This window comes from Hippopotamus amphibius, chromosome 11, assembly GCF_030028045.1.
Source record: "Hippopotamus amphibius kiboko isolate mHipAmp2 chromosome 11, mHipAmp2.hap2, whole genome shotgun sequence".
Classification (NCBI taxonomy): domain Eukaryota; kingdom Metazoa; phylum Chordata; class Mammalia; order Artiodactyla; family Hippopotamidae; genus Hippopotamus; species Hippopotamus amphibius.
In genome coordinates, this window is record NC_080196.1 from 82,461,839 (window position 1) to 82,487,176 (window position 25,338).

Sequence of the window (25,338 nt, forward strand, 5' to 3'; positions counted from 1 at the left end):
GAAGTAGTCAGATAAAATGAAAGCATCCAAGAAGAGTGAAAAGCCCAGCTTCCCTTGTTTTTTTGCTATCTTGCATCAGAAATGTGAAGCAGCAAGAAAATCCCACCGGGTTTCTGAATCTGTTCTTCCTTCTTCTATTCTAGTCATTTTTTGTCTAATGAAAGCATCTCCATTGACTAGAAGTGATGAAGACACATACGTGCTTTTGGAAGGGAAATATAGAGCTTGAAAAAAAAAAAAGGTATTCTTGAAAGAGCTTAAAATAACATTCTTTACCAAGCTGATTCTCGTTAGAACTGGTGTTGTCCACCAAGATAAACAGCTTCAATCAGGGAGCAGTTTTTTCTAATCAGGTTGATAGCTTTGAACTTCAATGAAAACTGATTTTGTAAATTGTTAGCCAGTGGGATTACGTTTTCAGTCTGGTTGTCTTTTCATTCAAAGAAGCCTAGCTAATGAGAGCAGGTGTTGGAGAGAAAATGAGCCATAAAATGATCTTTATCTGTTGGACCTAGACTGCTGAATTGGCCATTTGTTAGGATGCATTTCAGGATTTCCTCCTGAAGTTCTGTAAAACAGAAAATTTCAACAGAAATATTAGTCTTTATATATCATAAGAGAATAAAAGAAAATAATTCCTTTAGCTGAAGGAAATGATGGATGTAGTTGCTTTTAAAGACATGGTTGTCTACCTTTCCCCTCCTCATTGTCATTCTTCTCTTACCACGTGACCTCTGGATTTTATTGCTGAAATATAGGAGAAATGAAAGTGTATTATGAAAAGAATTCAGTGAACTTCCAATTATGGTCTTATACTTCTTTTTTCCTCTTTTGGCTAAAGTAGAAATAATGAGGATCTAGTGTGTTACCCCTTTACATATCAGCGAAGGTTCTCAGCTTTTGTAAAAATCAAGTGAATTTTCTATGTAAAATCTTGACAGGTCTTGTCAGAAAAAATTAGTGTGAAAAATGGAGTCTAATTTTATTTTACTTGAAACTCCATTAAGAATTGAAAGTTTGTAATATAAGATACTGGCAGCCACTTGACAATGCAGGTACCAAACAGAAATATCCTTTCACTTGCTTCCTAACCTTAGTATACTGTTTAAAGATGGATTTAATATCTGGGAGTGTACACATGAGGTTGTTAGCATTTGGTCACCTCTGAGCCATGGAATTAAAGGTTTGAGAGAGTGGGAAACTTTTTAATTTTTACTTTTTAAACTTTTTGAAGTGTTAGATTTTTTTTACACTGATCTGTTATTTTTGAGAAGGGACTTTTAATGACCTAGAAGTGTCCTGTGTAAACATTATAAGGATTATGGAAGAGACGCTTCATTTCTTATTTCATGCAGCAGACCAGATTTTTGTCTTTGACACATTTGTTTCTAAGGAAATGATTTTTAATAGTTAACCATTTTACACACATAGCCTCGGAGGTGAGGTAGCAACAGCTCCTGCCTTCGGGCGTGTGAAGCCCAATCCACAGCTATTTGCACATGGGCGGCCTGAACAGAGGGGGCTTCCTCTGTCTGCAGAGCAGAACCCAGTGGCCTCACCGGACCAGGTAATTCAGTGCATACTCAGGCCTGATTCGGGCCCCGACAATGAGGCCTTGGGTCCCAGCCTGCTGCCCTGCCAGGGAGGGAAGCTAACTCACAGCCTGTCCACTACTGGATACGTGCCCAGTCCTGGCCGTCCAGTGAGCTTGACCAGAGAGTCCAGGCGACTGCAGAGCCCACCCTCCAGTCCCACCTGGAGAGGAACCCAGCCAGCCATCCTGTCCTCCTATTCCCGGCCAGGGCACAGCCCCCATCCCCGTCCTCTGAGCTCAAATGGGTGCCTCACCTCAAAACAGACCCTAATAACAGGCCCATCTAACCAAGGACTGTACCAGCAGACATGCCCAGACACCCAAGCTGAGCTGACTGGTGAGGAACCGTCTCTGCCAAAGCAAACTGCACAGCCTGGAAGATGAGCCCCATTGCTCAGATACACAAGTTCTAACATGAGGAACCAAGGATCATGAAAAGCCAGATAACTATGACACCAGCAAAGGAAACCAATAAAGCTCCAGTGACTCAATTATGAGCTGTCAAAGAATGCAGAGTAATTCTCTTAAGGAAGCTTAGTTAACTATGGAAAACACAGACAAACAACTAACCAAAATTAGGAAAAGCAAGAGGTTCAATAAGGAAATAGCAACCATCAGAACAACAAAAATAAAAACAAACAAAAGCCCTAGAGTTCAAAAATACTATAATTGAACTGAATAATTCAATAGAGAGTTTCAAAAATAGACTGTACCATGTAGAAGAAAGAATCAGTGATTTGGAGGATAGGACATTGGAAACTACCCAGGCAGAGGAGCAACAGGAAAAAAGAGGATAAAGAGAGAAGAAAGCCTGGGGGAATTATGGGACATGGTGAAAAGAAACAATATCCACATTATGGAAATTCCAGGAGTAGAGAAAGAGAAGGGGGTGGAAAATATATATTTAAAGCAATAATGGCTGAAAACTTCCCAAATGTGGGGAGAGAAATGAATATTTCAGATCCATGAGGCCCAAAGGGCCCCAGATATACCCAAGATAGGACTACACTGAGACACATTATAATTACATAGTCAAAAGTGTCAAAGACAAAGAAAGAATTTTAAGAGCAGCAAGAGAAAGAGAGATGTTACATACAAGGGAACTCCCCACAAGACTATCAGCGAGTTTCTCAACAGAAACTTCTCAGGTCAGGAGAGAATGGGATGATTTATTCAAAATACTGAAAGAAAATAACTGTCAACCAAGTATTCTATAGCCAGTGAAGCTGTCCTTCAGAAACGCAGGAGGGATAAAGACCTTCCCCAAAAGGGAAAACTCTAGGGAGTTTGTCACTATCAGAGCTGCCTTACGAGAAATGCTCAGGGGAGTTGTTTGAGTGGAAGTAAAAGAATGCTGATTAACATGGTAAAAACACAAAAAGGTCGTGTAAATCTCATTGATACTGGTAAATATATGGAATCACAGATTCTGCACTATATTAAATGGTGCATAACTCACTTACAACCCTAGTTTAAAAGTTTTTGCACAGCAAAGGAAATCATAAATATGACGAAAAGACAACCCTTGGAGTGGGAGAAAATATTTGCCAATGAAGCAACTGACAAAAAAGTAATCTCCAAAATATACAGGCAGCTCATACAGCTCAATATCAAAAAAACAAACAACCCCATCCAAAAAATGGGCAGAAAACCTAAACAGACATTTCTCCAAAGAAGACATACAGACAGCCAACAAACACATGAAAAGATGCTTGACATCACTAATCATTAGAGAGAAATGCAAATCAAAGCCACAATGAGGTATCACCTTATATCAGTTAGATTGGAATCATCAAAAAATCTAGGAACAATAAATGCTAGAGAGGCTGTGGAGAAAAGGGACCCCTCCTGTGCTGCTGGTGGGACTGTAAAGTGATACAGCCACTATGGAAAACAGTACGGAGGTTCCTCAGAAAACTAAAAATAGAAATATCATATGACCTAGCAATCCCACTCCTGGGCAAATACCTGGAGAAAACCATAATTCAAAAAGATACATGTACCACAGTGCTCATTGCAGCATTATTTACAATAGCCAGCACATGGAAGCAGCCTAAATGTCCATCAACAGATGAGTGGATAAAGAAGATGTGTGCATGTATATACAATGGAATATTACTCAGCCATAAAAAGGAATGAAATTGAGTTATTGGTAGTGAGGTGGATGGACCTACAGTCAGTCATACAGAGTGAAGTGAGCCAGAAAGAGAAAAACAAATACTGTATGCTAACACACATGTATGGAATCTAAAAAAATGTACTGATGAACCCAGTGGCAGAGGAAGAATAAAGACGCAGACGTGGAGAATGGACTTGAGGACGTGGCGGGTGAGGGGGGCGTGGGGAGAAGCTGGGACAAAGTGAAAGAGTAGCATTGACATATATACACCACCCAATGTAAAATAGCTAGTGGGAAGCAGCTGTATAACACAGGGAGATTAGCTCCATGACTGGTGATCACCTTGTGGGGTGGGATAGGGAGGGTGGGCCGGAGGCTCAAGAGGGAGGGGATATGGGGATATATATATATAAATACAGCTGATTCACTTTGTTGTACAGCGGAAACTGGCACAACAGTGTAAAGCTATTATACTCCAACAAAGATCGAAAGAAAGAAAAAAAGTTAAAAAAAGAACAAGTTAAAATAACCACAGCTACAATAATTATTATTTACCCAATATAAGGAGCATGTACATTGTAATAGTAACCTGAAGTGTGATGAGGAGAAGTAAAAGTGTAAAGTATACCAATTCTATTGAAGTTAAGTTGTTATCAGTTTGAAATGGGGTCTTATAAATTTATTTTATGTAAGCCTCATGGTAGCCACATAATTCTGTGGTAATTACACGAAAGAACATGGTAGAGAAGTCAAAGCATGTCGATACCAAAAAGACATCAAAACACACACAAGAAAGACAGTACCTGCTGTGCATGTCTTGGGAAATCCAACTGCTCAAGTCACAGGACTCATTAGCCTGTCCAAAGGGGGACCCCCTGCTCAGCCCCTTCCCTCACTTATTCTGCTTGTCCCTCTTGCCCCTCTGAAATACTTGGATTTTATGGAGGCAAGATTTAACCTGTATGCAGGGAAGTTATCTGAGATGTATGTTGTAGAGGCATGATTTTGTTGGGCATGTAAGGACCTGTGATTTGCACCAGATTTGCCCAGGGATGGATGGTGATGCTCTTGAGCATGAGAGAGGCCCACTCCTTCCTCTGGACCTGCCACTCTACCTTACAGGCCATCTCCTGCCCTTGAGCCTGCCTCTCCCATTTCAAAAGAATTTTGCTGACCTGAGCTCTCCATTGCCTCCCGTTTGAATCCTTATCCATGTTATTCTCTGGCATAGGTGGCAAACACATCCTTTAAAAACTACTCCTCTGAGAAAGAAGCCATTTCTTATCTGACCCTCCTCCCCTCTCCCCCACAACTGCTACCCTCTGTGCTACATCCATAGCTTTGCTGAGTCCTGATTCCCTAAAGGTGGGACTGAACCCCGTGTGGCCTAGGGCTCTATCCTTTTCAGCTTTGAATCCCAGCCCCTAGCTCCCTGTCTAGACCATGAATAAATGCTTCTGACAGAATGTACAATTTCTCAGCCTTGCTTGGCTTCCCTGCAAGGTTTTTTTTTTTAAACTGGAGGTTTGCAGTTTTGTAAATCCCTTAAAAAAATTGATGCTTTGTGCTTTTAAGTTTCTGCTTATAAAGTAAACAGAATAATGATTAAAATGAAACACAGTCAGTATTTATAGTAATATGAAAACTAAGTGAGGCTACAATTACTCGCAGAGGATTTTCACATCTTTAATATTTGAATGCAATCTGGCTTATAGCAGCACAGCCTCGCAAGTGACAGTGTAATATTTTAAAATATTTATACTTGCACCTAATAAGCATTTGCTACAGCTTATTTTGGATAAATTGAAATGTGCCTAAAAAGTCTACAAAATATACCCCAAACAAGCCTAAAACCCATCACACTTTGAAGGTTTCTGTTAAATTAACTCCTGTGTGGAGGTGAGGATGGATTCTCCTTCTGAGGATGTGGTCTGTTTTAGTGAGACCAGGACACAACTGGGCAAACAGACCTCAGTCCTCTGGTAGACAGAGAACTTACACGAAAAGGTCTCTGCCTTCTTCTTGCAACCCTGCACACCCTTCTCCCAGAGGAGGTGGTCGGATGGAGAGTATTTGGTATTGGGGTGAGTATGAGAGTGTGTGTGTGTGTTTGAGTATGTGTGTGTGTGTGTGTGTGTGTGTGTGTGTGAGAGAGAGAGAGAGAGAGAGACAGAGACAGAGACAGAGAGAGACACAGAGAGAGAGAGAGAGAACCCTCATATATTCAGGAAGCCAACATCCTGGTATAGACAGCAGTAACAACCAGGAAAAAAATGTAGACAGGAATTTATAGGTATGTGTTTGATTGAGTACTGGGGAGAAAACCTCTCCTCCAGATTTCTACCTTATCTAGGTGCCTGAAATTCTATGTTTTTTGGAAACCATCTTTAAAATGCCAGTGGTCTTAAGGGGCGGGGGATTATAGAAAGGCTTGAGCATCTAGAACACGGGTTCTTCATTGTCTTTGCGCCATGGATGCACTTGGCAGCCTGGTGACCCCCACAGCCCCCTCCTCAAAACATGCATCTGAATATGTAAAATAAAGTCCATCAGATGACAATGGAACCCACTATACTGAAATGGAGGAATCCATATCTTAAAAGACAATTATGACATAATAATAACAATGTCTTTATAAATCAACGCACGGATAATGAGTACATCATTTACCTCTGGTCATTTCAAAGTAGTTATTATAACATGGTGATGTGATGTGAAACTCTGTGATTTTCTGTCCGATGACCAAGTCACAAGTACTGCTAACGTGATGGTGGTTTGTTGCCTGTCTTCTGTTTGGAGGAAATGCTGCATTCAGTTAGAAGATAGTGAAATTCAAAAAGCAATTTTATTCTTTTCCACTCCTCCCACTAAATTTTATCCAGGACTCCATCCAGGGATTTTTCTAATTTAGTTGAAGAAATTTTTAAGTAAATGAATGCAGAGGCATGGAGGTGCAGGGGAAGAGACATAAAATGGTGCTGGGGAGGTGGAAGATGAACTTGACACTTCTGCTGGGCTCCTTCTGTTAAGACCATCATCAGTTTGGTCCCTGTGTTACTGAACAGGTGAAGAGCAGGTACTCAGTAAATATGACTGAGTCTGAATCATTTCACCTTCCTTTGAATATAAGAGGACAGGATACCTCGTTCATGAATATATTCATGATTAATTAATTCATTCATGCGGAATCAGGATACCCCCAGCAGTAGGCAGGCCTTGGTGTATAGCCTGCCTGGGAAGGTACCTGGCGATTAGGGAGGTGGGCCTATGACCTCTCTAAGTGGGTTAGGTTATCAGAGGTCACGGTAGAAACTTTGGCCAGAAAAAAATGAAACATGCACATACCTCCTTCAGCAAGATTTCTTTCTTTTTTTTTTTTTTGAAGTATAGTTGATTTACAATGTTGTGTTAATTACTGCAGTACAGCAAAGTGACTCAGTTATACACACACACACACACACGCACGTATATTATCTTTTTATATATACTCTTTTCCATTATGGTTTATCATAGGATGTTGAATCTGGTTCTCTGTGCTCTACAGTAGGACCTTGTTGTTTATTCCTTCAGCAAGATTTCCATGGAAACTGTACTGCTTCCTACGGTCAAACTTCTTCTGTTAGGTTTGGAATGGGAAAAGTTTAGCAATAGCATTACTCATCAGAATTTCACCACCCTTTTACTTAAGTGCTTGTCTCTTTTTTTAAGCATAAAAATGTAATGTAAACTATGGGCTTGACTTAAGTGATCTGGGGCTTGGTGGTTTCATGTGGATAGTGAACGAAGAAGCTCTGAGTTTTTTAGATTTTAAGCTTCCCTAGGTAAGAAATTATCTTTTCTTCCTGAAGTGGCTGGAAAGTGGCAGTTATTAAACTGATGGCTTTTTGAGGAGTGCTGATTTATCCAAACATGTTCTTCCACAAGTATTTATTGGATGCTTTCTGTGGTTTAAGTACAGCTGAAGTTTTGTCTATCCTGCCACTGGTAACGTTTCATGGTTATGGATCTAGGATCTCTTTTAGTTGAAATCTCACAGATTCCTAGAAGAAACTAGACCCAGTGTCTTCCTGTGGGCTACAGATTGGGCCTAGGGCTGGTTAATTTTTTGCCACATGGTCATGGAAGGTAATGGTTCTGTAATGAAAGTGAAACCCAAGTTGTAATCACAGTACAGACGTGTCCTCATCCTTCATTGGCAGATGAAGATGTTCTGGAAAGCTGCGTTTTCAAGATGCTTCACAGTTGACCACCTACTGTTAGTACCAGGAATCATTTTCACCACTTTTACAAGAAAATCATTCTGAACTCTGATAGGCACTTCTCTGCCTTGCTGACATAAGCTAATGTGTTGGTGATAAGCTCAGGTCATCATTAAGAAAACTAAACTTTTCACCCTGGCCCGCTGCAATGGGGTGGTCACCATGCTCGTAACTGCCCCTGGCTACAGAGCTGGGACTTGTCCTGGCTGTCTTTTATATCTTATAGCGTCTTCCCTTTTGACAACTCATTTTCCTCATTGTTGCCTGCGTGTCTGCTTTTAGCCGTCTCTTCCTTTCTTGTGAATTTTTGATGGTTCAGAAACCAGATAATATAATTTTTCTGTATTTGGCGAACACAGGTTCTGGGTCATCTGAATAAATGCATGGATTCGATGACATCTGTTTGGACTGTTCAGGGTTTTTGTTTTGGTATATTTATTCTGTAGGACTTAATTTTTCATGCTGCTGATAGATAACTCACTTATAAATAGATGATACCCCATCCTCCCATCTCTTCATGTCACTGCCCATCTATAAAATATAAAGTCTGATGGATAATTTTAAATATTAAACCAACTGAATGATTTTTTTTTAATTTCATTCTATTTTTTATTTTTTTTCCTTTTCCATTATGGTTTATTACAGGATATTGAGTATAGTTCCCAGGGTCCCTACTGGACCTTGTTTATCCATTCTATATATAACGATTTGCATCTGCTAGTCCCAAACTCCCAGCCCATCCCTCCCCACCCCCATCCACCTTGGCATCCACAACTGACGATTAATTTTTATTTGGAAATATGATAAAACCCATTTAAGATTTTTTTTCTGTTAAGTATTCTTTGCCTTTAGTTCAGTTTTCTCCTCTGGGTGTGGAAGTAGTGCTGCCTAATGAAAAGGTTTCAAGATTCTCTGTATAAAATGCTCTCCAAAAGAACTGCTTCTCTGGCAGTTAACTCCCACGGGGGTAAAGGAGCTTTCAAACCCCTCACAGTAATGGTTAGTTTTAAAGTATCTGACCCGTTTGTGTGCCAGGTGGGAGTTCAACTCCCTGGAAGACCACTTAAGACTGTATTGCAGCTCTTGAAAGAAGTTTTGTAAAAGCAAAGCACCATGCTGTAAAGAACAAAGTGTTTTAATGTGAACCACGGCTGGTTCTGGAAGAGCTCAGTTGCTCTCCTGGAAACACATCCTGTGATTCCCGAAACAGCCGTGGAAGTCCTACTTCTCATGTGGTCCAATCACGTCTCGATTTTGGTTGTTGCGTGCAGGTTAATCCTGCTAACGTTGCACAGTGAATAAAGAAAATCACAAGTATTCCTCCATCTTCCAAGATAAGGATGATCATTATTTGCATTTGTGTGGTGCTTTAAAATGTCCCAGTGATGGTCCAGTTGGAGTTCTTAATTTACCCTGACAGTACTCCCAAAGTGGAAAGTCTTTTCTGTAGTGCTTCTCTACCACTTAGTGATTTGAGTATATCTCTGATATACACTTATAACTTTGCATTCTAATTATTTGATTCTATGGTTGCCTACCCCATTAGACTTGAAGTTTCTGAAGGGCCATAGGCATGTCTTCCTCATGCTCAGTATCAGTAGCTGTTACCTGTAGGGATCTCACCAGTGTTTGTTGACTGAACAAATGCTGAGTCCCTTATCCACTTTCCTTCTACCTCTGGTCTGGCTAACTGCTCATTCTGGGAGACTGCCTTCTAAAGAGCTGTGACAGGGTCCAAACTCATACTGCTTGCTGCACAACAGGTCCATAAATTGAGAGATCAGGTGTTCGGGCAAGGAAGAGACTTTATTCGGAAAGCCAGCAGACCGAGAAGATGGAAGGCTAGTGCCCCAAAGAACCACCTTCCCTGGGTTAGAATTCAGGCTTCTTTTATACTAAAAGGGGAGGGGGTGTGGTTGGTTGTTGCACACTTCTTAGTGCCTGCGAGACCCCAGAGGGGATGTGATGATCCTTTGTTCTTGCAGCTGTCCAGATAGGTCTGGTTATGATGTTCCTGTAAACCTCTAACAAGAGGCAGAGCCTTGAGAAAGGGCTATTATGTCTATTTCAGGCTTTAGGAAACATTCTTTAATGAGACAAAGGTGCAGACCCAGGATGACTAAGCACAGGCAGCACAGCACAAAGGTTAGAGCTAAAGGAACAGATCCAATATGGAGTCAGGTTTGCTCTTCTCTGTTCCAAAGCCATCACTGACACCTACCTCCCCAAGCTGGCTTTAGAGCTCCTTTTCTGTGTGCTCCAATGACTGTTGGTTGGAATAGCTCTATCACTGCTCACACCTTTGCAATATAATTATTCTCCTACCCCACTAGACTTAAGAATGGGGCTTGAGTCTTACTCAGCTTTGAATCAGTGGTGCACACTACAGTGCCTAGAACATGCTAGTTGCTCAATATATGTTTATAAACTTAAGGAGTGGAAGAAGGTAATGGAATTGTAGACTGGTGAGACTTTAAATGCCTTGCTCAGAAATTTGGACTGTATTGTGGAGGTACTAGTGAAATACCTCAAGTTTTCTCTTTCTTCCTAGTGTGTTAATTATATAAATGAAAAGAGGAATAAATCAAAGAAAAAATATCCCTACCTGTAAGAGATATAAAGTGATTTTAAATATATCCATTACCATTTCTTGTTTCTGATGCATTCAGGTAGTTAATTCAACAGCTAATCTAATGCCCACCATATGTCAGATAATATGGAAGCTTTGGGGATATAGAAGTGCAAAATTTACTATTTTGCTTTTTGTCAGGTAAAATTCAATTGTCAGCATAATATGGAATCACTGTTCTTCTACATCATTTGGGCTCAGAATTACATTGGACACCATCAGCTCCTCAGCCTCTCAACATCAATTCAGACATAAATTCCTTCGATTGTAACTCAAAATGTCCCTTTTATCTTCCCCACTTCTCCAATATCACTGCCCTAGATTGGTCTACTGTCATTGGTCTACTCTTCCTCATACGTCCCCTGTGTGCCATAAACAGTTGTATTACTGTTCACTTACGTTCATGTTGCTTTGTAACTGTGTCCGGTGTGTTTATGCTACATGGTCTATTTCTCCGACTGGATTAAGAGCAATTCCTTGTATAAGTGATTCACAAAAAATATTGGCTTAATGAAGGTGAAATTAGTCTTGAATAAATATACATAAGATAATCGATACTTATTTATTTATTTATTTATTGGCTGCACTGCACGGCATGTGTGATCTTAGTTCTCTGACCATTGGGAGCACAGGGTCTTAATCACTGGACCACCAGGGAAGTCCCATGATAACCAATACTTTTAACTCTTCTCCATTTCTTCCCATTTCACTACCAGCAGCCATGAATGGATTCTTAGTACAGTAATGAATGTTAGGAATGGTTCTCATGGTGACTCTTGACAGAACACATGGACAGGGGACTCTTTTTTGCGAAGAAGATGGAATGCACTAAGCATTGTTGAGGGCCTCTATGACGAATCACAACTGTGTCTGACCCCTAGACTCTTTTAACTCTTAGCAGATAATGTTTGACTTCTCTAGGGTTGTGTAAGCTAAGGAAATTGGACATCTGTTTTGAATAATATGACCTTAAATCACATTTTTAAGTAAAGCCACATGGGTGTTATTATATCACTTTATTGCATTAGGAAGCAACCAGAATAAACAATATCCTCTGGGCTTCTGAAGAGATGCAGGGCTGATCTAATTGTTTGTATGATATTAAGTGTCTTATTTAAAATTCATATTTTCCAGTGAGCCTCGGTAGTTTTTAAAGAAATAGATTTTATTCTCATCTCTTTATTTTGCATTTGGTAACTAACTCTTGTTTAACTTAAGAAAAAATAATAAAACTAATTTTGGCTCCATGCTGTCATCTTAAACATGGTGTTTTTTATATTTTTCTTTTAAATAAGAGAATAGCTTGTGTGATTTGAGAATCGATGCATTTCATTTTTTAAGAGTTATAATTCAAAGCTGAAGATGACCTTAATAGCTTCTACTACATTTTTGTTCCCCTAATTTTAATTTTCTCCAAAGAGCATATGCCACAAATATTTTGCTATCTGATTGCACTGCTCTATGAATTTTGGATTATATGTTGGATTAAAACATTAGCCACAGAATCAGACTGACTGTGTTTCTGTGTTACTTTGGGAAAGATTTTTAACCCTTCTGAATACGAAATGATAATAATACTCTCCCCACCCATGGGTTATTGACGGGATCAAATAAAAGAATGGATAAAAAGTGCTTAGCAGAGTGAGGGGCACATGGCAGGTGCTCAGTAAACGTTCAGTAACGGCACCAACAGCAACGGCAGGCATAATATGTGGAGGGAAGCCATGGTGATCGTCTGTATTTGGCACAGGAATGGCCAAGAGGCAGCTTCCCCTGGGCTCAAACCCACTTTCACATAAGCCTACCTGCTAATGTTGGCCTTGTAAGAGGGCCACTCCATGGAAACCACTGGCCATTATCATTAATAAGTAAAAAATGACCATTTTCATGTCTGGAGCTGTTGTTTAGTATTTATATCCCATAAATCAAAAAAATTTAGCAATGCATATACCCTTTGGCAACCTGATTTGTAGGGCTCTACCCTATGGAGAAACCAATGTGTACACATGCATTTTATTGGAATGTACATGGTGGCAGTGCATCAGGCAGTGAAAAGGTTGAGCTGGGTGTGTGTATGTCTGTACTGGCCTCCAGAGTTGTCCATGTTATATTACTGGTGAAGGTGCAAAACAAACTCCTAAGGAAAGTGTCAGGTTATTACTCTTTGAAAAACATAGGAAAGGGTAGAAAAACATCATGTCTATTTGTATGTATATAAAGAAGGATTTTGAAGGAAATACACTGTTACTTTAGTGAGATAAGTTAGTGGCTGTTTGAGCGAGAAATGATTAATTTTCCCTTTGAAATCCTTTATTTTTGACTTTTTATAATAGGATGTATTACTTTTATTATTTCAAAAAAGTAAAGGAAAAAGTTCAAGCACAGGGAAAGTAAGAACTGGGTCTCTGTTTAAAGAAAAAGGTCTGCAAGGATGTTTACAATTTGGTTATCTATTTGTTTGCTAATGTATAGATTTTTTCCCCTGGATTTTTCCAAGTACACAGTTTTTTCTCCTGTAAGCAGACCAGTTCATCATCAAGTGAGTACATTTTGAAAGGAGCTTAATAAAAATGAATAATTTAAATTGGTTAGAATTTAAGCTGTATTCAGTTGACTTAAAAGGGAAAATAAAATATGCTAGAGACAAAAAAAAAAAAAAAAAAACCTCTTCGGAACTCCATGAAAGATGAGACATTTTAAAACCTTAGGTCTTAATAGAAATGTAAAAATTTATAATGTACTCTAAAGGAAAAAACAACTAAAAGCTAAATAGTGGAACTCCTATAAAAGTAATTTTCCACCCAACCAAGCTTAGAGATACAGTGATAGAATAACATATCTGAATTTGTTTCTAGATCACCTACCTAATAAACTAAATGAAGATGTACTGAATTGAAGTGTTTTAATTAAACTACAGTTCCTACTGGTTGGAAATACTGAGAGAGAAAACCAAAAGCTTCTTTCAGAAATTCTTCATAAGTGGTAGTTGAAATACCTAACAGTGGGTAAATTGCTCAATATGTTATGTTATATCCAAGGATATCATGGATATAAGCAGAACATTTTTGGTAACATGCACCATTCTTGACAAAAATGAGCTGAATGAGCTTTACATCTTTACTTTTTTTTTCATTAATTTTGTTTGCAAAATCTATTCTCTTTCTCTCCTTGTGTATATGAATGTGTTTATGTGTACTCTGTGTGTGTGTGTTTAATTCACAAACATCAAATTGATAAAAACTCATTCTTAGGTGATTTTTAAAACATTAGTTTAGATCAAATTAGATTTTCAAATCAATTATCCTCTTTTGAATCACACGTCCAACATGCTCTCAGAAACACGCATTCATTTTCTGTAATGCATTTTCAGTGATATAAAATGATCCAACATTCAGCCCATTTAAATATTGTTAGCTTAAAATTGTTTTATTATATAAAACTTTAATGAAGAAAATGTTCAAAATCCAGATTCAACCAGAAATGGCTAAATTCTGCTATGTAACACCAAGTACTGCTTGGTGTCTTCAAGCAGTACCTGGAGCTGTCAATTCTGTGGGTCAGCAGTTTGGGCCGGGCTCAGTGGAGCGGCCCTGTGATCTGGGTCACACGGGGCTGTCTTGGCAGGGCTCCCCCATGCGTCAGTAGTCAGCTGTAGGTCAGGGTCGGCTGGGACCTGGCTGGGACAGCTCACCTCTGCTTCCCGGAGTCCCTGTCCTCCAGCAGGTGGCCTGGACCTGTTCACCTGGTAGTGAACAAGTCTTCCTCGTCTCTGGTAGCCTCAGGTTTATTTATCACAATGAGACTTTATTTCTTTACACACACTATTATGTGTATATATAGTATATAGACTCAAGAGGGTATAGTGTTCTACCTAAAGTGATCAAACTAATGTGTCACGTGCTTCCTACCGAGAGGCAGCTTGATATCATGCTGAAAAGCACAGACTCAGTCATTTTGCCTGGGGGTCTTATCTCATCTCTACCAGTTACTAGCTGAATGACCTTGAACAAGTTACTTAACCTCTCTACACCCCAGTTTCTTGTCTTCTGTAAGAGTTAAAAGAGTTAATATATGTAAAGTGCTTAGAAAACTGCCTGGTGCATTTTATATATTTTTATCTAGCTAGCTAGCTCTATATATACATGTTTTATATATATATATATATAATATATATAAAATGTACCTTTATATATATACATATAAACATGTTAGCTATTATTACTCATCATATTACTAGTCAGTATATTTACCTATTTATCTGAAAATTCTTAATACTTTGTTTTGTAAACACAACTAACAGCTTTCACAATCACCATGAATTATTGTAGCATTTTACCCTTGCAATAAAAAAAGTACATTTATAATTCAATGGATTTTATAACATTTCAACTCAGGTTTTTCATTCTGAGTTGCATCTAGAATGATTATGCATATTTGAAGATTAATGTTTGGATATTGGAAAGAAATCTGAGTGGCATATCTGGTTAGTCTTTCTGACCTTGTTGAGCTGAATAGACATGGATGATGGTAGTCTCTATATAATCACATGATTGTTGATACACATGACTACAGGAGGGCCAGAAATGACCTTGAAGTAGGCACTCAGCTATTCCATCTCCCTAAGCTAAAACCAGATACATTTAGATAAAAACCGGGGCTGAGGCCAAACTTTGGCACATGTCTACTCTGTACCAGGCACTCCTCTAAGAAGCATTCTAAATAAATTATCTCATTTCATTAACTGAACAACCTCTTTGACATGGGCACAGTTTTATCCACACTTCCTAGGTTAGGAAACTGAGGCAGAGGGAAGTTAGCTAACTCACTCAGTGACATCCACTAAGTGGCTGAGTCAGGCTCCAAATCCAGGCTGTCTGGTTGCAGAGCCCCAGCCCTTCTCACCAAGGTCAAGGCGTCCCTGTGTCCTGTCCCGAACCAGGAAGAATCCTTGGCCTGCCCTGGTCCACGTAGCCCTCAGAACTTCTTTCAAAGTAGGCACTCTTCTTACTTCTAAATGAGTCTACTAAGGAATCTTCCCAGCCTGCTCTAGAAGGGTCAAAGAGCCTGACTCTATGTCTTACAGTAGGAGTGCTATAAAAATCACTGTGCTTCCTTCCTGAGCGCATGCAGGAACCTCACCAGAATCTCACAAATGTTTGGGTTTGAAATTTTTACATATTTAAGCAGTTTACTCATTTATATTTACTCATAAAATATACCCCATGTGCTTTAATTTAAATGTCTTGATTTCATGGTGAGGATGAATATTTTCCCAGGCATCTCTTCTCTAATTGTATTTCTGCTAATACTAATTGCCTTTTCATATCGTTTGCTAATTATTTATCAGTATCTTAATGCTGTTTCTGATTAATTAATCCAACAGATTGCTTAAATTCCAGACTGTTCTGATCACTCATAAATTTGATATTGTATCATCAGTATAATGTGGAGACCAGGTTAATTTCCTCTACTGACTAAACTTAAGTTTTGATAATTCCTCTTTTCTACCCTCTGATCCCGCGAATCCCTGCTCATCTCTGCCTTCTCACCCCAGGCAGGCTAGTGAAACATCTTAAGCAAAATCTTCAGTTTCCTCTTCAGGAATATAGGGAACTCGCAATCACGATGTTAACAGAACCCTTGGAGTTTTTTGGAGAACAATTTTTTTACGACAAAGGGTAACTCAAGCTGAAAATGTCGAAGATGATGCACTTTTAAAATATTTCAGTTTGGTTTACATTTTGTATAGAAGCTCACAGTGTAATGTCTTTTTTAAAAAAATCTTTTTGTTTTGTTTTTTGTTTGTAATATATTCTTAAAGCAAGACATAGTTTAGCTAGTAGACAGACTATCACCAGATACACATGCGAAAAAAAAAATCGTTTCTAAATCCACAGTAATTTAGAGGAAAAAAATAAGCAGAAGCATATATTGTGATGGCTTGTGTCATTCTGAGACTTAGAAGAAAAACGAACTCGTTTCTAAAGCTGTCAATCGATAAAAAGCCTGACTTATGGGAAATTAAGCAGCCTCTTGAGAACATTCTAACCAGGCTACCTGTCACTTCCCCATCTTTGTACTTGTGGCTCATTTCCTGAGATACAGTCATTAGCGTCATCAGATACTTAAAACATTGTGTTTGTTTTACTCTGCGTTTGTTCTTTACTTATAAATTATAAAGCGTACACCTAGTGGTTTCCAGCCAAGTCATTAGAGCGGTTTGTCTAGATGACACATTGTAATACGAGTGAGTTCTCCTTAAAGCATCACTTTTCTTATGGAAGGAGAGACATTACTTTCTCAATGGAACCCCCAGGGCTTCTTCCTTCTTAGTTTCTCATATGATAACTGTCTTAAAACTTTTTTTTTTTTTTAAGAGTTTCTGGTTGATGGTTCTAGGTTGTAAATCCACAAATTTTATGGCCACTTTCTGCTGTAGTTATGTAAATATTGGTGAACTTAATGGCTCTGATTTGTTAATTTGTGATTTTTGTTTCTGTGCTCAATACAGAATATTTAAAATATGATAGACAGCTTAGCTGTGAGGTTCTTGCTGGAAGAATTGGTCCAAATTGTGTTGTTTGTAGTTCACAAAATGCTCAGTACATAATGTAGGCTCAGATGCATCCTGCCATGGCTAACAAGTGACTAGTTAAGGCAAATTAATATATTTTGTCACCTCTGTATTTTTATGAGTAATAAAGAATAAAAATTCCCATTCAGTTATACTGTGAATCACTAAACTAACAATTGCATTAGCTTTGAGGCATTTAATTTAAATGTCCTGAAGTAAGTGTTTTATACCCGTTTTAGGTGTGAGCTATGTCTATTTTTTTTAATTTTAATTTTTTTATTGAAGTAGAGTTGATTTATAAAGTTTCAGGTATACAGCAAAGTGATTCAGTTATACATATATATGTATTCTTTTTCTGATTCTTTTCTATTGTAGGTTATTACAAGATATTGAATGTAGTTTCCTATGCTATACACTGGGTCCTTATTGATTATCTATTTTATATATAGGAGTGTGTATCTGTTAATCCTAATTTATCCCTCCCCCCCTTTCCCCTTTGGTAACCATGTTTGTTTTCTAAGTCTATGAGTCTATTTCCGTTTTGTAAATAAGTTCATTTGTATCATTTTTTTTTTAGATTCCACATGTAAGTGATATCATGCAATGTTTGTCTTTCTGTGTCCGATTTACTTCACTTAGTATGATCATCTCTAGGTCCATCCCTGTTGCTGCAAATGGCATTATTTCATTCTTTTTTATGGCTGAGTATTATTCCACTATATATATTGATAGATGCCATATCTTCTTTACCCATTCATCTGTCGGTGGACATTTAGGTTGCTTCCATGACTGGCTAGTCTAAATAGTTGAGTTCTGCTTATTATTAATTTTGTAGCACTTGGATTGATGTGGAATTCTTTGGGGGAGCACAGAGTGCCTTTTACTAGCCAGTATGACTTGCAAGAAGTCTGGGCCACATGAGTCCCCAGCTTCCCTTCTGCTGAGAGCACATACTGGACTCTTTAGGAGGGAAGAGATTGTGTAGTTGGAGAGCATGGCTTGAGTTTCCCTGGGAGAGAGTGTTGCCTCGTTGCCATCTTACTGTATTTTCACCAGCATTTGAGGAACATGGTAAAAATCAGTGCAACTCACAGATGTTCTTCTCGCTCAGTAATTGTTGAGAATCCACAAGAAAGCCAAGAAGAGGGAGGGCAAAAATAGAAAGGAAGAGAGGACATCTGGATGAAGGGAGAATTTTTTTATTAAAAATTTTCTTCTCAAGTGGTTGCAAAATATGTATTTCACATTTGTGCTTGGGTGGCATTTTTGAAAGGGGCACAGAAAAGGCAGTGACATAGGAAGGGTGCTTGACACCCGGTCTGCAGAACAGGAGTGTGGCCGTGGAGAAGGCGGTTTCATCAGGCTGAAATGGGTGCTAATGAGTGTTTTTAAAGTGCTGGTGGCACCTCCCCGCAGAGGTTTTGTTCCCTTGGAGCTTTGCTCCTGAGTTCATTTATTTCTCCACAGGTTTCATCTTCCCTATTTCACAAGATTTCTCATCAGAAAAGACATATTCTTTAGGACCATTGTTAGTACTGGCTGAGGGAGCAGGAGGAGGTATGTAGTATTTTGGCGTTTTGATATTTGAAGGATAAGATCAAATTTAAAATTACAAATTAAAAAGAAAAAGCTTTCTCACTGAGGAGGCAGAGCGCGCAGGTTAGATCTTCTTGGTTTGGGGGTACTGGGGGGCCTTAAAGTACGGCCTTAAAGCAGTCTTGGGCTATAAAATCAATTGTGGGTCATATCCAGCACTCGCTGACTTATTTACGTTGCAAGATGAAGTAGGGTATAATAGGAAATGTGAGTATAATGCACAGACACACGTGGTAAGAAACATCATTTTTTCATGAGAGATTTGTCTGAATATGTGTGTCTTTGTGTGCACACAGCATCACGCATGTATGTTGCCTTGCAGTGTGCTATTTGGTACAGTGAGTTATGGTGAAAATGTTTGAGAAATATTGCTTTTGAAGCATTGCCTTTGGAGCTTGAATGTAAAAAATTCAAAGTCTGTCAGATGCTGTCAATGGGCCCCTTTGGTAAGTCGAGGACTTCTTTGTGTTTCTTCCAGTCTTTACTGTTGGGAGGATTTAATGAGCTGACCTGAGCTCTATCTGCACGTCTGTCTTCCTTGCGTTCTCTCCTCAAGACCCAGGAATACAGTGACTCCGTGTGCCCTGTCTACCAGCTCTCTTGCTTTTCTCTTTGCCATGAAGCCTGTTCTTTTCTCAGTTTCATTCACCGTAGTCAAGTTTGTCTTTTCTCTGTGTGTCCACTTGCTTTCCACTCTTCATTTTCTTGTACCACTTTTTTGAATAGCCAAAGGGCTTGACTTGATGGCCATATCTTTGGGTTCAGAATCCAGGGAATTTTTTTTCATTCCTTTCTTTCAGTTTTCCTGCCTCATCTTCTTCTTTCACTGTCTAGAAAGCATGTCTCTTGGGTAGCCAGGATGCTACACCCTCTGTAACTTTAAACGCATGCCACTCAGTGGGGTCTGCAGGTCAGAGCTGGTCCCCACATTGTTCCTGGTCCAGGACCACTATAGAAATTGAGAGCAAGTCTTTAGAAATTTTTATAGGAATTTTACAGAGTAATTTTGTTTATTTAATCTAATAAATTTGGGCTTGCATTTTGCATATCTTTCTATTTCCTTTTTTTTTTTTCTAGAAATCCATGTTCATTGTCTTTTACATAAACTTGATCCGAGCTACAGTGGAAGATTACAACATTGATCCTTCATTGTGAATGGTTTGAGAGGCACTACGCTAGATACTGAATTATTATCTAACAGGTCAGAGGGAGAACGAATGGCCTTGTAATCCCGAATCCAGATATGCCAGCAAAGATGGAACTTGTAAACTTTTTATGTAGCTTTTGGATAAGTCCACCAATTTGAAGGCATGGCGGCCGAGGGGAAAATGAAGACAAAATAGCCAAAAGGGAGAGGAGGACCAATATCTGTGTGCTTTTACTAAAACTAAGAGGCTTCAGTAGTGAATGTTGTAGTGGCTTTAAAGTTCATAAAATGCTGCTACTCTGTCAGCAAAGGTATTGAATAACACACACAATTCTCCCTTCCTGTTGCATGTGTCGTGTGCACAAAGTTTCTCAACTGTTGCAGGAGAATTCTCGCAGTTTCCTCAGCCTTTAAAAATCTGGAGCCTCTAACACCAATGCAGAGTTTAATGATGGGGTAGAGGGAATAGCTAATTGTATGTCGTTATTGGCGCCGTCACCAACAATGATGGGAGACGGCCAATCAAATGCATTTGCCAATGGGTCTGATTAAGCTCAATTTAATTCACCCAAAGATGCAAGAAGACAAACATCACAGGTCCTCATAACAGAGTTTTCCTTTTCAGAGAAACCAAAATAATGATTCTTAAAGATCTTCCAAGTCTGCCTGAGGAGACGGCCCCTTTTGAAGCCAACCGCATTCTGTGGAGATCTTTCCACTTACCTGCAATGTTCCACTCTCTCCGCTCCTGTACTAGGTGACCTAAGGGTGTTTGTCATCTGAACAGAAACAGAATTTCAGTGTTAATTTGAACTCGGATTTCTTTTATTTATTTTCCCAGTTGGAGTATTTTTTGTAGAAAAAAAAAACTGAGCTAAGGATGTATCAACAAGGGGGACTCAATTACTCTCTGAAAATGCATTTCCCCCCAGTCCAAACGTTGGAGTAGAAGGTGAATATTAAACATTCAGCCATATAGGGACATTTAACAAAGCAGATTTAATAGTCTAGAATTGAATAGAAATGCTTTGAATTCTTTAAACATCAGCGATGATATTGACTTTACTTCTATAGTAGGTAGGTGATAAATTCAAGTAATTAAAGGCATCTCACCTGCCATCCTTTTAGACAACTGGGAATTTACCCCAGGATTCCAAATTGCTAGCCAATGCTAAACGTAAATGTTCACACTTTCTTCTGAACACTCCCCGTAGGACAATAGTGCAGCACTGCCAGGAAGTATGAGTGCCAGCTGAAATAGCATCTTCTGTATTTCCAGCCATGTGATAAGTGCTTGTGACCACACGCAGAAGTAAAGATCTCCTTCCCAACACTTAAATATAGGGCCAAGATTGATCGAGTTGAAGGTTTTGTAAAACTTCAATGCTAATATTCCTCTCCCATAAAGGAAACTTAAACATTACCCTTCTAGGTGAAAAAGGATAGGACCAGGAGGGTAGTGGACAGGCAGGCAGAAATATATAAAGCTAAATGCTGAAGACTTGCAGATAATTCAGAGAAGTGGGCATTAGGAGGTATGAAGCAACATAGTAATGTAGTCATAATCGCCAATAATTGTTGGCAAACATCGTCCTAAATGCCTGTATGTGCACTCATCGTTCATTGTGAAGCTACATAGAAAGACCAATTTGAGCTACTCTGGAGGAAGGAAAAAAAGACACTTCTTAAGGGAGTACACCCCAGGGAGCAGGTGCTCAGTAAAGAGAGACTTTTTCTCTAAAGAATAGTGTGCATTAGAGAAAGACAAATACTGTGTGATGTCATTTATATGTGGAATCTAAAAAAATGCAACAGACTAGTGAATATAACAGAAAAAGAAGCAGACTCACCGATACAGAAAATAAACTGGTAGTTACCAGTGGGGAGGGGGAAAGGGGGAGGGGAAGGGGGAGGGGACTAAGAGGTACAAACTATAAGGTATTACATAAGCTACAAGAATATATTGTACAACACGGGGAATAGAGCCAATATTTTACAATAATTATAAATGGAGTATAAGCTTTAAAAGTTGTGAATCACTGTGTTGTACACCTGTAGCCTGTAATATTGTAGAGCAGCTGTATCTCAGTAAAAAGAATACTGTGTGTTGAAGAGCTGCTCGTTGGTTTCTGGATTGTTTAGAGGCAGGACCTTTCCCTGTGACCGAGGGGACAGTCCAGATGGAGCTGCTTCCAGAGGGCGGAACCAGGAGGAAGGAAGATGGTTCAGGTAGAGCAGGTGCTGTGACCATTGCCACACACCTGTCCTTGGAAACCCTCTAACTAATTGCACAAAACCACACACCAAAAATGCTAGATCTTGTAAGAAAAATGGGGCTGTCCATTCAAAATCTATGCAGCTTTGTAGTCAGAGAACCAACAGAAACAGTCACAGCCCTAATAAAAATCCTGTGAGCCCGTCATTCGCTCTGCGCCCGAGGGCTCCTGCATCCTCCTCCTCGCTAGAGAGGCCCTGGGAGTCATTCCCTTCTGACAGAGCCCACTCTCCGCCAGCTGAAATATATGATGTGGTTCATCGTCTCCATCCATCAGTGTGCTTTCCTCTCTAGACTTGGGAGGGAGGCAGAAGCTTCACAGTTTCTTCATTTGGTCTTCCAGTTTCCCAGACAGCTTCACAGGGTGGAAAGAGGAATGGCTCTTAAAGAGCCACTAAACTTCTTCTTGCCACATTGACCCTAAGCGAAGGCACTTCCACAGGAGTTTTAGCTTTGCTGAAAGGCCATCATGTAGCCCTTTAATGGAGAGAAAATTTGCCTTTGATCACTCGAAAATTTTAATGTCCAGCAAAAAATTGCACATGATCCAAAGGGACTCTACTGTTACATGGATGTTACTCCCCTATTTGCTAATCCTTTTAGCTAATCTGCATTGCAGCAACATGCCGTGTAACAGAACACACTATATTCTGACTCAAAAAGGGAAAAAAGGGAGAAAGTATAAAAATCAGGATCATTTGAGTATTTGTAATTTACAATACCTGAATTTCAACTTGACCCCAAGATAAAAATTTCTCTATACTTTAGACAGCTCAAAAAACTGATAGGGTATTTTGTCCTGGAATGAAGCTTAAAGGAGTAAGTATTGGAGGATAGGCTCGGTAGCTAGGAAAATAGTATTTAAGGGAAACCCAGTGATTTCCCAAACAACTATTATAGGATGTTACCCACGTTATACCAACGTGTAAAAAGACTCTTCATCCAAGCATCCAAACTAGACTTCCCAGGAGACAGGAACCTACTTTTGCCCTCCTTTGCGTATCGCCATGTTTAACACCTCTGGTCGCCTAAGTTTAAGTGATGAAAACACTCCAAGAAATAATATTCTTGGCAGTGTGACAATACTAAAGGTTTTGGTGATTCAGAGTTGACTTCAAGGCCAAGTCATACCTTAGCCCCATCAGGGAATATTCTACATTGCAACTATGTTGCAGATGCCAGAGCCCCAAATGAATGTGGAGTAACTCTGCTTATATTTTACTAAGAGCAACAAAGTACAATTGTTAACTCATGTTATAGACATCCACAGCCCACTTTGGGTTTGTGATGGGGTTGGTCAGCCCTGTGTATTTTGAAAAGCTTTTTTTTCCCCACGTTTTGTAGAATATAACTAACCCAGATCATTTCAGTGATACTTTCTTGACGCATACTCCCTCTCTCTTGTCCTCAACTCTTTCTTAAGTCACATTTGCAGTTCTTCCTTATTACTGAAATATATGTTCCACCAATAACCCTTCCCTTGTGGCTTGGCTTTCATATTTCCAGGTGCATAACATTCATCTCTTGAAAAATTGCTGTATTTTCAAATAGCTCACTTAATTTTCCTTCACTGTCGTGAAGGGGTCTGTTCTCTCCATATGTGCTCAAAGGGCACACGAAGAAACGTGAGGTTATTGGAGTGTAGCGGGATGAGTAACAGGCTGGAAACCCAGAGGCTCCAAGTTCTGATTTCGCCACGGACACATCCTGAAACCTGGATAAATTGCTTCCTAACCTCCATGACTCAGTTCCTATTTTTCTTAAATGGCATAAACGTTGCGCTCATCTCATGAAGGGGCCCTGAGAGATGACAGCCAGAAGCAAACGTTTTGTCGTATTGAGCCCTTAACAATATCTGGTAATTTAGGAAGGATATATCTACATTCCTGGTTCTTCTTTAGTCCTCCTAATAATTCTCTGGGAAAGGTAGTCTTCTCACTTTGCTATTTAGGAAATCACAGCTTGTAGACGAGAAAAAAATTCCACACCTTTTCTAGGGTTGTGTGTGTATCTTTAAAGATATGTGTGGGTGTTTACTAAACTATATATACCCACCGACATGCTTACACACACCTCCCTGAGGTGATGGCCATGGTCATTATGGTTCACAATGAGGGGAGTTTTTAAAGGCATGTTCAACGGAGGGTAATAGCCTCTTTGCCCAGTAGAAACTGTGAGTCCAGACGCCCTGAGTAGTATTTTTCTTTCATCTGTATTTTCCAAATGGAGTTGTACTTCGCCCTCAGAATTTCAACACATCTTTTTCTCTCTGTTAAAGAAGACCTGTTAAAGATGACCTGTTTTCCCGTTCATCTTAGACCGTCTTGCTTTTACCTTTCTTTATGTGATATATACAATTTGTATCATTTTAGTTGCCATTTCTGGTGATCTTAGACATGGAGAAGGTCCAAGTGACACAACCCTTGGTTGATGTCAAGGTGTCTAGGAAGCTCAAATCCGTCTGGAAGCTCTTTAGCATTCACTGGTGGACTCGTGCCCCCGATGAAAAGATGAAAACAAGGAGCTCACAGAGTCTTCTGTGAATGACCATGCTTCATGGGGACAACCATTGATCAGTAGACTCTGTCATGGGTCAAGGAGAAGCCAGTTGTCAGCTGTGGGGGAGGGGCGGTGGTGCTGCTCTGTAAAAAGAATCATGTTGTGTTGATGACCAAGAGCATCATCGGGTCTATACGCTTTTTATGGTTCCACTAACCAGACCAATCTGTTCCCTTTCTCTAGATTATATGAGAATCTTAGAGAATGGTACTCAGTGGTGGTACCAATGGTACTCAGTGGTGGTACCATTATAGAATAGTGTTGTTCAGAGATGATGGAAAAACTCAATATCTGTGCAACCCCTCATGGTACCAACTAGCCCCATGTGGCTATTGAGTGCCTGAAATGTGGCTCGTGTGGCTGAAGACCTAAACTTTCAATATTATAGAATTTTTTTTATCCAGGTGCTGAATGTTGTTTTTTTTAATTCATCTTTTATTTTTGTATTGAAGTATAGTCAATTTACAATGTTGTGTTCATTTCTGCTGCACAGAAAAGAGACTCAGCATTCTTTTCCATTATGGTTTATCCCAGGATTTTGAGTATAGTTCCCTGTGCTCTATTATATAGTAGGACCTCATTGTTT

General features: G+C 39.4%; 1 protein-coding gene across 2 annotated transcripts in view; it reads left to right on the forward strand.

The window, feature by feature from the left end:
* The window catches only part of PTPRM (protein tyrosine phosphatase receptor type M), a 720,054-nt gene that overhangs the window by 250,369 nt on the left and 444,347 nt on the right, over nt 1-25,338 (forward strand). The window lies entirely within an intron of this gene.